Genomic DNA, 14,816 nt, shown 5'->3' with positions numbered 1-14,816 from the left:
ATACCTTCATAGCTTCGGGGCATTTGGGCTGTGGATTCTGGAATTTGTGAATTAATGTGAACCGGTGTGTCTGTGAGTGACCTTTAAGCCTCCAGCCGCTTGTTCTCGCAGCTGGATGGGTAATTCTCCAGAGCCCTTGTCCCCAGGCTCAGCTACCAGGGATGATCCAAAAAGAGCGGGACAATTATAATTCCCGTAATGAGATCAGAGGCTCCTGGTTAGTACTTAATTCAGAGCAGGCGTCAGAGGAGCTCAAGGGCTCTCGGGGAGGGGCTCAGATGCAGGAAGGGCTTCCGGGAGGCCCCAGTTGTAGGCTGTACTGTCTGCAGCAGCCAGGTCCGGGGAGGGCAGGGAGTTCGCTCTGCAAGGGGCATCCTGGCCAACGATGACCCCTGCTTTCCTGCCTTCAGGGTGACTTCCACCCTGTCCCCTGACTGTTGGGATCTTTTATGGGGTCACCTCCCCCGTGAAGACTTCCCTATCGTTCTCGAGGACACCTAAGTGCTCCCTGGTCTCTGCTCCATTCCTCTCTCTGGACCCTACTTCCCAAGCTGGGAGCGATGCCATTACCTCGGGGCTAACTCCCCCTCTTCACTCCCAACTTGACCTCATCTCAGATATATTTGCAACATCAGGGCTGGGTAGAGTGTGGTCTGGGGAGAGTCAGGCGTGCCGATGTGGAAGAGGAGGCCCCCTTCACCCCCGGACTTGCAGGGCCCCGAGGACAGCGGCTGGAGTTTGCGTCCTCACGCCATCCGCCTGGGGTCGAGGGGCACGTGCAGAGACCCTTCCAGAGCTGAGGCGGGGCAGCTGAGGCTCGGCCTCTGGCTTGTCTGCTGCCCCAAGAGGAAACCAGCCAACAGCCTGTGACCGTGGACTGGCCCAGCACGAGTGACAGCGGAACCCAGCGTGGCCCAGTCACATGCAACCGAGACCAGCCGAGGTCTACACCCAAGAGCCAGAAAAATCCCTGTGGGTGACCCGAGCCCCCAAGATGTGGGGACTGTTTGTCACGGAGCATCGCTGGAGCCAAAGCTGACCCCTCCGACGGACACGCACCTGTGCCCAGAGCCCGGCAGGGCACCCACAGAGCGGGGTTTACCCCCAGCGTGAACAGGGGTGGGGAGGGGGGTGACAGAGGCCGGGACCCCCGACCAGGGAATCTGGAGCCTTGCTCCGGGGCGGAAGGCGGGAGTTTTGTCAAGGCGGCTGGCAGGCACCCTGTGTTTCCAGGACAGCCTCGACTTGAGATACACATCGCACCATTATTAAAGTACACACAGCTGCACCGTTTCGCTGACACGTCTCTTTCTAGAGCACTTTCTTCTCTGCAAGAGGACCAAGCAGTGGGATGTGTGAAGCGGCGTCAGGCACTCAGCCCTCCGTCCGGCGTTTGGGGGCTCTCGAGGGGCGTCGCTGCAGCTACGGCGGGATCGCGGCTCAACCGAGTCTCAACAAGTCAGGCCCCTCGCCGCAACGCTCCCCGGGACCCTGTCGGTGGGTCTGGGCACAGCCGCCGCCCCCCTGGGCACCTCCCAAGCTTCCTGGGTGGCCACGCAGGCTGTGCTGGGTCAGAGGGGACTCTTGGGGACAGACTCACTTCAGAGGCACCAGAGGCGGCAGCGGTGGGTGGTGGGGAGGAGGCTGGGTGTTCCCACGCAACTTAAGACAGGAACAGAATTGAGCAGATCAGAGAACAAAGATGCCATTTCCAGGACGAAGGCTAGCACCTTAATGGCTCCGCTCGCAAGACAAGACGTGGAGCGCCTCGCGCTTCCCAGGGCGTCGAGCTTCCCCTGGGCTCCGCTCACCCGCTGGAAGGAGGGGACCCGTGCGCCCTGGACCCAAATGTGTCAGCCGGCGAGGCCCTGTGCAGGGCAGGGGTGGGCGCTGGGAGCGGAGAGAGGACACTTCTGAGGGCTCGGTACTCCATCCTGCTCAGATGGGGGTCGTGCTGACGTCAGCGCCCAGCAGCAGGTGTGTGTGTGACTCCCACAGACGCGGGGGCACGCCTACTGTGTGCCAAGTACTGGCCCTCGGGGCCACGGCCTCAAGCACTGGGAGAAGGGGTTGAGAGGTTAGAAGCCTCGGATCTCCCGGCCTCGCCACCCCCTTGCGCTGGGACGTCCTTCCTGCTGAGGTTCCCGCTGAGCCTCCAACATCCCCACGAGGAAGGCAGGCTCACTGCCCCGGTGAGAAGCCCGAGGTTTGGAAGGGTCCAGGGCGTGGCCCACACAGCAGGAGAGTGGGGGCCTCAGTGCCCACGGTGAGAGCACGGTGTTTCAGGTTCTAGCGACGCAGGCCACCGTGAGGATTGGAAGTCGTGAGGCTGGGGGAGGAGGGCTGGGTTGACCGGGCGAGATGGGGCACAGGGGCCCCTGAGCAGCGCTCTGGGGGGTCCACGGGAGAAGGTCCCAGCTCCCGGGACTGAGTCTGAGTGACCGTGTGGACAGAGAGGACGGCGGCGGGTACCTGGATGTGGACGTCTCACCCAGAGGGTCCTTGGGGGTTACAGGAAGACATGCTCGGTCTGAGATCTAGCGGCGACCACGTGGTGCCCACGGACTACCCCTGCCCGCCGGTCCACCCTCTCTGCAGCCTGTGCCTGGACCCGACCCTGCGACGGCGCCAGGGCGTCAGCTGAGCCAGTGCAGCCACAGAACTCCACCGGGGCAGAGGCCGGCACAGCCTCAGACCGTGAGCACTCGGCCTCGTTCATCCCACGCCCCAAGTGCCCAGGTGCCCGGGAAAGGCTTGGACCGCTCTCGAGGGTCTGCCTGTCCCCAGGTGCTCCCAGCCCCTGCCCTCCTCCGACGAGCAGTTGACGTGACAATGGCCAATAGACCCCCTCTCCACGTCCGCCTCCCTGCCTCCCCACCCCGGGCGTGGGACGGACACCCTGCCCAGGAGTCGGGCACAGAAATCCACTGAGGCTGAATGTCCGCTGCACCGGCCCCTCCGAGCCCCAGGGGACAAACATGCAGAGCTCCGGCCCCTTCCTCTCGACTCTGTCCCACTGGGCCCGGCTCCATGCCCAAGCGGCCCTCACCGAGACTCATTTCTCTTTGTGAACCTTGAAGCACAACACGGAACCGGGGGTCTCGAGGACCCCAGGGAAAACCATACGTATGCCCCTGGGATTTCTCCCCACCTTTCGAGAGACTTTTCCCCAGACGGTGCTCGTGGGAAGGCCGGCTGCTCAGCTCCCGTCAGAGGCGGGCTTGCCCTCACCCCCTCCTGGAGCCCAACGGGGAGGCCTGTCTCCCGAAACTGGCACCGGCACGGGTGCCTGCCTCCGGAACTTTTCAGCCTGGCTCTTACAGACCCATTAACCCACGGCGGCCTCTAATTATGCCAACAGGAGCTGACATTTTGGCGGTGGCTGAGAATATTCAGAGCTGAAAAGGGCAGGCTGCTCCCCATCAGGCTGGGGACATGCGGAGGGGAGAGAAGAGGCCTCCCAGCCCCCTCCCCGTGTCGGACTCCCTGGAGTTGAGGGCACGGGCCCCCGCCCCAGAGCTCCCCCTCCCCAGCCTCACCTCCTCCGGCGGGGAAATGTCCCCTTACCTGTGCTGAGGCTTGTTGCTATCCAGCACGCAGAGGGTGACTCTGGGTGTCCCGGGCGCCCGCCACCAGCCCCTTCCTCGGGAGCAGCCCCGGCCAGGCTCTGTGGAGCTCGTCTGGGCTTGGGGTGTACGCGTGCGTGTGCCTGAGGGGGGTGGGAGCGCCTCCGGGCGCCAGGGGTCAAATATTCCTGGCTGCCACCTGCTACCAGCCCATCCCAGGGGCCAGCTGCCCGAGACGGGGTGCGCTCTGGCCGGGCCGGGCCCGCCCTCATCTGCCAGGAGCGTCAGGCGGCAGCTTTCGCTCCCCAGGCTCCCGCCGGCTGCTCTCCCAGGCTGAGGCGAGTGGTTTATTTTTAGAGCCCGGCCCTTCCCCAGACGCCAGGATCCCAGCTGAGATTTCCAGCGGCTCCAACGAGCCCATTCCTGGGCTGAGTCCTCGCTTACTGGGAATGTTCTGGAAGAGAGACGGAGCCCCTTAAAGGATGTGATTCTCAGTGTTCTCATCTGAGACACGTGGGGGGGGGGGTCTCCCAGACCCTCCGGCGAGGACGGCCCCTGACTCCTCGGTTGGGATCCGGCTTGGACAAGGTGCGTCCCCTCCCTAGGCTGCCTCAGTCTCCTCATCTGGAAGGTGAGAGAGAGCAGCAAGCACCCTGCCCCAAGCTGGGCTGGGCTGGGAGGATGCGCTGGAAGGAGGAACAGCCACAAGTGTCCACTGTGTTCTGCCCAGCTCGACGGAGGTCCCTGTCTGCTGAGGTCACGCTCAGAACCCCCAGGGTGTCCACTCCGTGGTGGATGTACACAGTAGGTGTTCAGTAAGTGCGCATCCTCTGAGATTCACTATGAGTCTCCTAACTAACCCGCAGGGTCACTGGGGGTATCATTTGATAGGCATTGAGCCTGAGGCCTAAGAGGGTGAGGGGAAGGCCCAGGGCTCCTGCAAGAAGTTGGGAGCCCCAGGGTTCTCTCGGGCTGGCTGGGTTCTCGCTCCCCCATCCTGGCTCCGATCACACAGACGTCCTCTGGCACATCCCCTTTCCCGGTGTCAGCGAGGCTCACGCTGTCCCTGCTACTGTCCCTGCTGCCGTCCTGCTACTGTCCCACACCCCACCCCCTCTGCTGTCCCCCCCACTACCCTCTCCGTCTCATCTGTTGACTGTGCACTGGGCACTCTGGAAAGGTCATCTTTTTTGCAGACCAGTTGGCTGCTGACGGGCTCCTGGGACGCTCTGCCTCCCGCAGCTGCCCGCTGTCCCGAGGGGGGCACGCCTCCCGACCCACCGGGACTTGCCGTTCCTCTGCCAGGCGTGGGCTCTGCCGCAGCCAGCAAGGGGAAGGCGCCGGGCCCACTGTGGACCATCAGGGTTTGCTCCTGCGCTTCCACTCAGCTCCTCGGCAGGGAGGTTGGCTCATCTGTGCGAGTGTTTGCTGAGTGTGCTGGAGCCAACAGCCACTCGACCTTGGCAGGGTCTGGCCTCCACACCGAGCGGGGGCCAGGCTGCCCCTCACGGAGCAGACGAGCCCTTTACTGACTTGCAGACCAGATGGCCTGCCCGCCTCCCCTTTCGAGGAGCCACTCTTGCTTCCGCAGCCTGCCAGGCCAGAGCCCTCTCCTCCGTATGCTGGGGATGGGCTGGCCAGCCTTCCCAGAGGGCCGGGGACTGGGAATTCCTGCCTCCACCTCCCCCATCCCCAGGGACAGGGGTCAGCAGGCAGTGCAACCTTAGCTGTGGCGGTTTCTCCTTTCCCTCCGCTCGGGACACCGATGGCAGCCTGTCCCAAATCCTCCTCCAGCCCCCACGGGTTGCTGAGGGGATCTGGGCTCCCACTCCTTAGCCAGGACCATCCACCCCCTGGGCAGCTGACTCAGGTGCAGCCAGTGGTCCCTTCTAGGAGCCACGCCACCGGGGGAAGGGGGGGAGCTCCTGCCCACCCGCACTGCCCTGTGGAACAGCCAGCAGCCCTGCCCCAGCCCTTAGAAGCGGGTCTCCCCTGGTCCTCTCCAGGCCCAGATTGTTCGGGGCACCTGTGCTGGGGAGTCTGTGCTCCGTGTCCTGGGTTTGGCTCACGACGGTCTCGACTATCAGGGTGGAAACTCCCCCAGAGCAGGAACATTGCTTGGGCAATGGCAACCCTGAAGGAAGGGTTCGGGGAACGGTGGCCCTCCGCGCGACGTCGCACCTTGCAGCCATCCTGCCTGTTGTCGGCGCGTTGTTCAGGGTCCAGACAAGGCTCCGCCATCCGAGCTGAGTGAACACGTTACAACCTGGGACTATGGAAAGACTTCAGTTTTGCCGAAGAGACGTGTTGATAGTTACAGTTCGGAGGGAAGTCACCCCCCTCGGCAGAGCTCGCCACGTGCCACGGTCCCTTGCCTCCTGTGCGTGAACATTCAGCCAGCATGTGGGGGGTCGCAAGCAGGTGATGTCGGGCACTGAGAACTGGGAGACGTGACAGAGGGGTAACCCAGAAAGGACAGGGCACGTGGGGAGTAAAGGGACTCAGCAGGGAGGATGTGTCCCCGTTTAGAGAAGAGGGGCCCCTTCAGTGCACCTCCCGGGTCTGCAGCCTGACACGCTGCCAGCCCGACCTGCTTGGCTCGCTCCATGTGCTGGCAGAACCTCCCTCCCCTGCTCTCAGGACTCCAGCTGCCCCGGGTTCTGTGCTCCGGACTGAGCAGCTGAGAAACCCAGGGGACGGTGATCCTCCTGGGACCGAGCCCAGAGCACCCCTATCCCCACACACGGGTCCTGCCTGCCCCGCGTATGGACATCTGGTGGGCCACCGCATTTTCCCCTGGGGGACCCCCCACCCCACCTGTCCGTAGCTCTCCACCGGAGACTAATCACGGGTTTCAGCCACGGGGTCTCCCGTGCCTGGAGGGCTGGGAAGTGCACCTGCTCCGGGAGGGGAGGGCCCGAGCAGAGAGAAAAGAGACAGTAACCTCTCAGCTGCTGCTGGTCTAATTCTAGCCCCGTCTTGCCGCCCTGTCACTCACTGGGAAGTGCGGAGGGGGTGGGACAGGCAGAAGCACAGTGAGACAGGGAGAGAGACATGCGGAGAGACGTACAGATGGGAAAGGACGTTTAGGCAGAAAGAGATGGAGACAGGCAGAGAGAGGCACCCGAGGGAGGGGGGAGCCAGGAGGGAAGGAAGAGGGGGCAAGGAGCCCCTGAGAAGGACAACTGGCTGGGTGTCCAAGAGGAGAGAGAAGAGGAGCAGAGGGAAACAAGATGGGCTGCCCCCTCCTCCAGGGAGCCCTCCTGGCTCCGAGCTCCCATCCGTCTCCCCCTTTCTGCCTTCTCCCCGAAACGGTATCCAGCCTCCCCTCTGGTCCCTGGCTCTGGCTTGGGGTTGCAAGTCCCCGAAGGAGGAGCTAAGACAGGGAGAGCGAGCTGCTGACCTTGCTGACACACAGGTGGGCAAGCTTCTCCTGAGGATGCTTTCGGACACTTGAGGCCTGGTGGCCAAGGAGTCTGGAGAGGAGGCCCCCAGCCCTGTGGGTGGGACAAGGGCTGCAGGCTCTGCTCTCTGCAGCAAGCAGCCTGCCGCCGGGAGACCACGGCAGAACGCCTGCAGGGCACCTGTGCCCAATGTGGACACCCTGGCCACGATGACCCCACCTTACCCTGCACAGATGAAAAAACCGCTCCCTCTGGGGGGTCAGGTCGAGCAAGCAGCACCCTGCCTGTCAGGTACATGGCCGTGTGCCAGCAGTGAACACAGAGCTTGGCACTCACCAAGTGCTCAGGGGCTGTTTGCTGCCAATCAGCTAATGGAGGGGGGGACAGACAGCCCAGGGTTCTAGAAGGAGACCCCTCTCCTGGCTCCCGGCCCACTTGCCCTGCACGGGCGGCTCCCTCTAGTTGTGGAGGGCGTGGCTGGATCGCTGCCTTCCTCTGCAGGTGCTTCCTGCTTCCCCCTGGAGCTAAGTGAGCCACGGGCCACTTGGCAAACACGTGGGCCCGGGTTATTCTTTCTTGGGGTTGGGGGGGCTGCCCTTTGCTGGCAGGAGTTACCTCCGACTATTTCCCCTGCAGAGCTGGGCGGGAGAGGGGCTTGATTTGAGGCTTTCCTACCCTGAGACCTGCTTTGGCGGGCTGCCGTTGCCGGGGTACCAACAAAGCGTTAAGACTTCTCCGTTCTGGCCACACTGGCTTTCCCTCAGCTCGGCTCAGACCCCTCCTGTTTCCATTTCGCTTTCAGCCCCGTGGAGTCCGCTCTCTGCAAGTCTTGGGCAGTCTTGCTCTGAGCATGTACAGCTCAGCCCTCGGCTGTGGGTTCCTTGGGGGACCCCACGAGGATTTCTGTCCCCCTCCCGCACCCCCGCCACTCCACGTACTGCTCTGAGACCTTGCTCTGTTGGTCAAGGTCACGTCTACTGCCCTGACCTCTAACAGTGTCTTCCCCATTCATGACGGCCACTGAGTTCCGCTGGGGCCCCAGGTCCCTGTGCTGTGCTCAAGAGGTCACCCCTGGAGGAGTCCCGAGGACCATGGCCTCCCCTGGTGGGCTCTCCTCTCGAGGGTCAGGGTCTCCCACCGCCAGTTGCCCACCGCCTCCCGTATATTGAGCCCAACCTCCCAACTGCTGACGCCAGAAGGGGTAGCCTGCTGCCAGATAGTTATCTTGGCAAAATGCAGGAGTCCCGAGCAGTTTCATTCCCTCGTTTTGATCATTCTTGGCCTCTGGTTTTACTTTGAACCATATTCAAATTCCTTATTTGGTCTTCAGGACTCCGCAGCTGCTACCCCCCTTCCAGATCCCCGCTTCCACCTCCACCTTCACTAAACCCCAGCCTCAGAGACCTCTCCTCCTTCTGCCCTTCCGTCCCTCCCCTCCACCAAGCTCTCTGCTGCCTCAGGGACTTTGCACTTGTCCCCTCTGCCTGTTCCCACCCCAGATCTGCGGGATTGGCTCCTCTTGGTTGTTCCCGGCACAGTTCAAGATCCCCTGGCAGGAGAACGCTTCCTGGACCAGCATCTGTAACAAAATGCAACCCCCCACCCCCCATGGTTTATTTTCTTTATAGCACAGGTCACCACCCGAAATTATCATGCTTTTCAACAGGTTTATTGGCTTATTTCTGTTTCCCCAAACAGAGCATCCTGCCAGGAGTGGGGGCAGGTCCGTCCCCCCCACCCCACCCCCAGCAGCCACAGAACTTGGGTACTTGGCTCTCAAAGAATTTTAACGGACGCCCCCCCATCCTCTGACACCTGCTAGCACCCTTAGGCTCTCGGTAAGTATTTCCTGAATGGAGAGTCATTTTCCTTGAAAGAGAAGGTAGGAATCCCTCCAGCACCTCCCGCCTCCTGCCTGCCTTTTGCCATCTGCCCAGTTACCTCCTACCAACGGCCCCTCCTCCACCCTCTCCTCCCTTTTATTCCACACAGAACTAAGTAAACACCCTTCCCTAGGCCTTTATATCATGTCCCCACGGTGGGCCTGGGACAGAGAAACCCAGAGCAGGACTGGGGTCCAGGCTTAGAGCTGGATTCAGAGCCCCAATCCCCAGGGCGTGCGTCATGGGGGGGAAGCCCGTGTGGGGCGGGGTGCAGCCTCAAGGAGGGAACTCAAGGGGGTGGTCCCTGGGGACAGGAAGGAGGTGGCGGGAGGGGAAGCAGGTGGGCCTGGCACGGGTGGGCCGAGGCCACATCTTCAGTCCACAGGGCTCCCTTCCGTGGCTGCCCCTTCTCTGCATAGCAGATCACCAAGGGTTAACAGTAGGCTGCTGTGGGGGTCCTCCCAGCTGCCCCCCAGACCAATTACATAAAAGTCACTGGAGAGTGGCCTCAGTCTTGCTAAGAGTGGCTCAGGTGTGTGGGAGGTGTGCCCGGGGCTGAGACCTGGAATGTGCTGGAGCTTCTGGAGTGTTCTGCAGCCCCTGCTCTGCTCGCTGGCACCTTCCCACCCCCCGCCCCCCTACCCCAGCCAAGAGGCGAGTAGAGGTCCTCCTTGGTACGGATTCAATTAACTGTTTGTAAATTCTAAACGGAGAGCAACAGCTTTCTTCCGACTGACAATTCTGCATGTAATTGGTATTGGTTTTCCTCTGTTCCCAGAGGCGGCCAGGAAATAAGAAATCTCATTCTCTGTTAAGTCTGATCCTGGCCTGGATCTGGGGTTGGGGGACTCCAAGGCTGGCCCCCCACACCCCCTTCCTGCCCTTCTGTCTTCGGCTCTGGCCCCTAGAGGAGGCCAAGCCCAGGCATCCGGGACTGGCTGACAGAAACCTTCAAAGTCCTCAAAGAATAGCAGCATCTCAATGTGTTTCCTAAAAGCCATTTTCTAGAATGTTCTAGAGAGCCAGCTTCTGCAACGACCGCCTCCTGGGCCCTTGTCTGGGAGGAGTGTGAGGCGGTGGGTGGTGCCAAGGACGCGGGGGTGTAGACGTCTGCGGGTCCTGGGTTCAAGTCCCACCTCTATTTCGGAAAGCCACGTTCTCCCTGAGCCAGATTCCTCCCGTCAGGCCGTGAGGACAACAGCAAGGATGTTCATCTCCTGGGGCCCGGTGAGGATGACATGCTCTTTGTCATGACGCCCAGGTTTGCCAGGGGCCACTGAAAGGCTGTCTGGTTGGCCCACGTGGGCAGCTCACTTAGGACCGGGAAGGGGGCCTGCTCCCTGCGGTGGGAAATTTCTGGGGTGTGAGTCAAGCTTTCAATCACACCGCTTCACCCTCTCTCCCCGCCTTGTTCTCCTCATTGGCTGCAGGGGACTTGGGGCTAATTATAGAAGTGGAATAATTAATTACCAGGCCTGCCAACTCCACGGAGTGTAATCTGTGAAAAAAGGCACGATGCGGGATGCCTCTCCCTCCCCGAGAGTTCGAGAAGCCCCAGACCCTGACTCCTTTCTGGATGGCCCCTTCCGCACCTCCTCCTGATGTCTTAGCTCCTCGGGTGAAGGCTGGGCTTCAGAGAGGCCAACGGCACCAGCGTGATCCTGGGGAGGCCATTCTACTTCTCTCGGGCATGTTGTGGGGGTCTTGGGTGGTCCCAGCTTCTCTCCAGCCTGGTCTGCCTTGTGTCTCCCCTCTGTTCCGCTGATTCCCTTGAAGACCTGGCCAGCAAACTTCCCACCAGGCCGGGACTGGCCCTCAGGATCCTTCTCAACACAATCCCAGCAGCCTGTTGATCGATTTGGGTTGGGGTCTGTGATGAAGGCTGATGCTGTACACGGGAACGCCCTGGGGACCCATCCTAAGAGAAGGCTGGGGCCCTCAGCAGAGGGAGGAGCAGCGTCTCCCCCAGACTCCCCGCCCAGCTTCCTAAGTTGTTCCCTGTCCCCCTTGTCCCCTACGGATCCCACCCGGGCAGTGGTTCGGGTTCTCCCCTGTACACTGGGGGTAACGCTTCCCACCTTATAGGACTGTTCTCCAGAGTAGATGAGTAAGGAGATGATGCTGGATGGGTTCTAGGATCCGTCCTGGAACACCCAGGGAATCGGAGGGCCCTCACCATCAATGGAGTGTTTCCAGTTTGTCTGTGCTTTAAAAACTCTTGGTGGCAGGGGTGGGGGGGCGGAATATAAGTGCTCCCGACCGGTGGGATGCTCCATCATTGAACAACAGCGCCCGGAGCCTTGGAACCGGGCCGCACAGAGACGCTCATAGAGACCAGCCGTTCTTTCTGAAATCTGTTCCTGTTCTGTGGATCCCCACACCACCACCCCCCCACCGCCATGCTCAACAATAGCAGGTAAAAATCACTGAGAACAGAAGGCCCCGTTCTGGGGCTCCTGAGCGTGCACTGGGGGAGGTCCAGTCGGCTCCAGCTGCCCCAGCTGTGGCCACACCCCAGGCATCCTGACGGGTCTGGAGGAGCAAAACCCCTTTTCCAAATAAGATTTTTCCAGATCTGCCTCCTGTCCCCAGTGGGGTGCTCCCGAGAGGGACCCTGTGATCACTGCCTTGTATCTTTTTCTCCTAACCGTGCTATTTCTCTAGAGGATGATTTTTATTGGTTACGTCATATTTTATCATGTACATGGTCTACCCTTGTCCTAACAAGCCCTCCAGACGGTGGCTAGGGCTGGTTCCAAGTTTCCACAGGACAGAGGTGTTCATAGCACGTGGTGCGCGTCGCCAATGAGGCCCCGGGCTACCGTCCTTGTGATTCATGCCTGGAGAGAGATGCTCAGATGTTTCAGAGCCCGAGCCTTGGGTCCTTACTGTTGATGTGCGATTTCTTTTTTCTTTCTTTCTTTCTTTTTTTTTTTTTAATTTTATTTATTTGTCAGAGCACAAGCAGGGGGACCAGCAGGCAAAGGGAGAAGCAGGCTCCCTGCTGAGCAGAGAGCCCGATGCGGAATTCGATCCCAGGACCCTGAGATCATGACCTGAGCCGAAGGCAGACACTTAGACAACTGAGCCACCCAGGCGCCCCCAACTTGCAATTTCTTATCCCCACTTTAGGGAAGAGGAAAACGACCTCCAGCATGCCTCGTTCAAGGTCACCCAGAAAACCAGCTGCAAGGGAGGACACTATAGCCACTCAGCTACTCTATTCCACCGCCCAGAAAAGTCTCGCCGCCACTCTTGGCTTGAAACATTGTCTCGAGGCCTCCTGGAGGCCTGAGAAATCACAGCAAGCTTAAAAGCTTCCCTTTGGTCAGACTTATTCTGGTCTCTGCGCTGATGTGCATTAAGCAGGTCGAAGCCTTGGGGACCTCCCCTTCTGCTGCCAGCGAGGCCAAGGTCCTAGCAAGCCGGGATTTGTATGTATTTATTCCGGTCCTCCAGCTGTGGCAGGTCCGGACGACGGGGCAAACTCATTTTCAGCCGTAACTGTGCCTCTCCGCTTCTCTCTAGAGCTTTCTCTCCCAGCCTGAGTGGCCGACCTGCCGTTCGCCAGGCAGTGAATTAATTACGTGCACGCACCACAGACTCTGTCAGAGAACACGGAAAAGCAATTTTAGAAAAGAAACTCTTTTTTTTTCTCGCTTGGTGGCTTTCATGGTGGGAGAAAAGGACAATTATGAATTACATCAGAGCTATTCTGGGGCATTGGGATGATGGTGGGAGGGCTGGGAGGAGCCTGGTCTCAGCTCTTTGGGCAGGTCCCAGGCCTCAGGGCACTTGCTCTGCTTTTCTCTGGCTTCCAAGAGTCACTCAACACCCGAAGGTCAAGAGTCAAATGATCCTAGGATACCAGGAAAACCCCGAGGAAAACCTGACACAATTTCTCTGCTAAAAGCTAGGAATCTGGGGCCCATGAGAGGGAAGGGCCCTTACCAAATTCACACAGCCAGACAGGTACAGGCCTGGGGCTTGGCCCCTCCTCTCTAGGGTGTCCCGTAGTCCCCAAGGTTTGGGGAAGGAGCAGCATCTCACGTTGGGATCCCAGGAAACTGAGATGAAATTTGGCCCAGAAGGCTGGAGTGGAGTGGGCGGGGCCTCTCGGTAGCTGCCTCTAGTGGCAGTGGCCCCCCCAAAGATGTGTCCACAGCCTGACCCCCAGACTCTGTGACTGTGACCTTATTTGGAAAAGGGGTTTTGGCAGATGTGATCAAGTTAGGAATCTCAGGATGAGATCATCCTGGATTATCTGGGCGGGCACTAAATCCGATGATACGTATTGTCAAGAGAGAGAGGAAGGAAGATCATGGGGCCTGGGGGGGGGAGGGGGCTGGAATGCTGCACAAGCCTGGGAGCGCCCGCAGCCCCCACTGCTGGGGGAGGCAGAACAACCCTCCCTTAGAGCATGGGTAGGGGGCACAAGCCACAGACACCGTGGTCTTGGACTTCCAGCCTCTGCACCTGGAGAACCCGTTTCTGTTGCTGTAGGCAGCTGACTCTGTGGCTCTGTATTATAGCGGCCATAGGGCATGAAGGGACAAGAGAGCAGAGACATGGGCAGAGAGCAATTCTGGCCCTGCCGACCCCACAGGGGGTCCCCGTGGGGAACCACGGGGCTGGGGACACCTTCAGAGGTAGCGTGACCTTGGGCAAGAAGCCTGGGTGGGCCCCGTCCGTCTGCCCAAGCCGGCAGGTCCGTGGACAGGTAGGTTTCCAGATGGCCGGAAGGTGGGTCTTGTTACAGGGACAACGGGGACGTGAGGCCGACAAGATCACCAGCCCCCAAGCAGGAATCTCCTATAGGGCAAAAGAATGAAGACGAAGTAAAAATACCTCTGGCGGTGGGGGGGCGGGGAGGCAGTGAGAAAAACAGCAACAGCACAATAGGAAAAAGAGTAAAATACTGAATGAGAAAGAAAATACACGTTCAGCTTCACGAGGGATCAGGCAACTGAAAATTAAACCGCAGAGCGTCAGTCTTCACTCATCAGTGCTCCTGCAGAGCCGGGCGGCAGCCTGGGGTCCCAACCGGCTCCGCCACGGCTGGGGCGCGCACGGGCGCTGCCTCCGGGGAGGTCTATCAGGACCGGGTCAGTGTACCCCCCCTTTCCAAACCAGGGGGGTCCTCATGAGGGCCTCTCAGGTAAGACACTCGGCAGGTGCGCAGAGATCAGCGTGCGTTCCGTCCCAGTGCAGCTCGTGGTGAAGAGACAGGGGACCCGTCTAAGGTGCCCCCCGTCCAGGGCTGAGGGGCTGCTCAGCCCAGCTGCGCTCGCTCCACAGCCCGAGCGCAGGAATCCTGGATCTGTCTACCTGGCCCGGGAAAGAGGCCCCTGAGGGGTTAGAGGGAGACGATCCAGAATGTATGGAGTCTCATTATGTACAAGGGAAAGCATCGGCTCGGTCCGTGCGCGTGGGAGGGAGAACACGTGATGGAAACACACGTCCCCACCCTCCAAAAGGCCTGGTTCACACCTCCCGGTCCCCACAGCCTCACACGCCCGCGCTCAGCCGGTGACCTGGCTTCATTCTTCCCCGAGGAGCCAGAAGCCACTGGGTTAGGCTGGTCCTTGCTGCCCACACACGCCTCCTCCGTGCACAGCCCGGAGCACCGGATGCCGGCAAGCCCTCCCGGAGCGCCGCGCCCCCACTCGGTGCACCCGCACCCCCTTCCTGGGTCTCCATTAGCACCCACCCAACCCTGCTTCTGCCACCAGAGGAAATGGGCTGTGGTGTCCGGCCGCTCTTCTGGTGGCTATGAGGGACGTGTTCTGGAGGGGGCTGTCCCTGACCACTGCCCCCCGCCGTGGTTCTCAGCCCACCTGGCGGCCGCCCTGAGTCTCCCCAGACAGTGCTGTCATGGAGGCCCCCAGGCGTCTCCGGGCATCCCCCCCACGCTGCTCACATGTCTGCACTCTTGTCTGGCTGGGCCTCTTAATGGCTGGGCC

This window comes from Neovison vison, chromosome 12, assembly GCF_020171115.1.
Source record: "Neovison vison isolate M4711 chromosome 12, ASM_NN_V1, whole genome shotgun sequence".
NCBI classification, from domain to species: Eukaryota; Metazoa; Chordata; class Mammalia; order Carnivora; family Mustelidae; genus Neogale; species Neogale vison.
Note: the sequence above shows the minus strand (reverse complement) of the source record.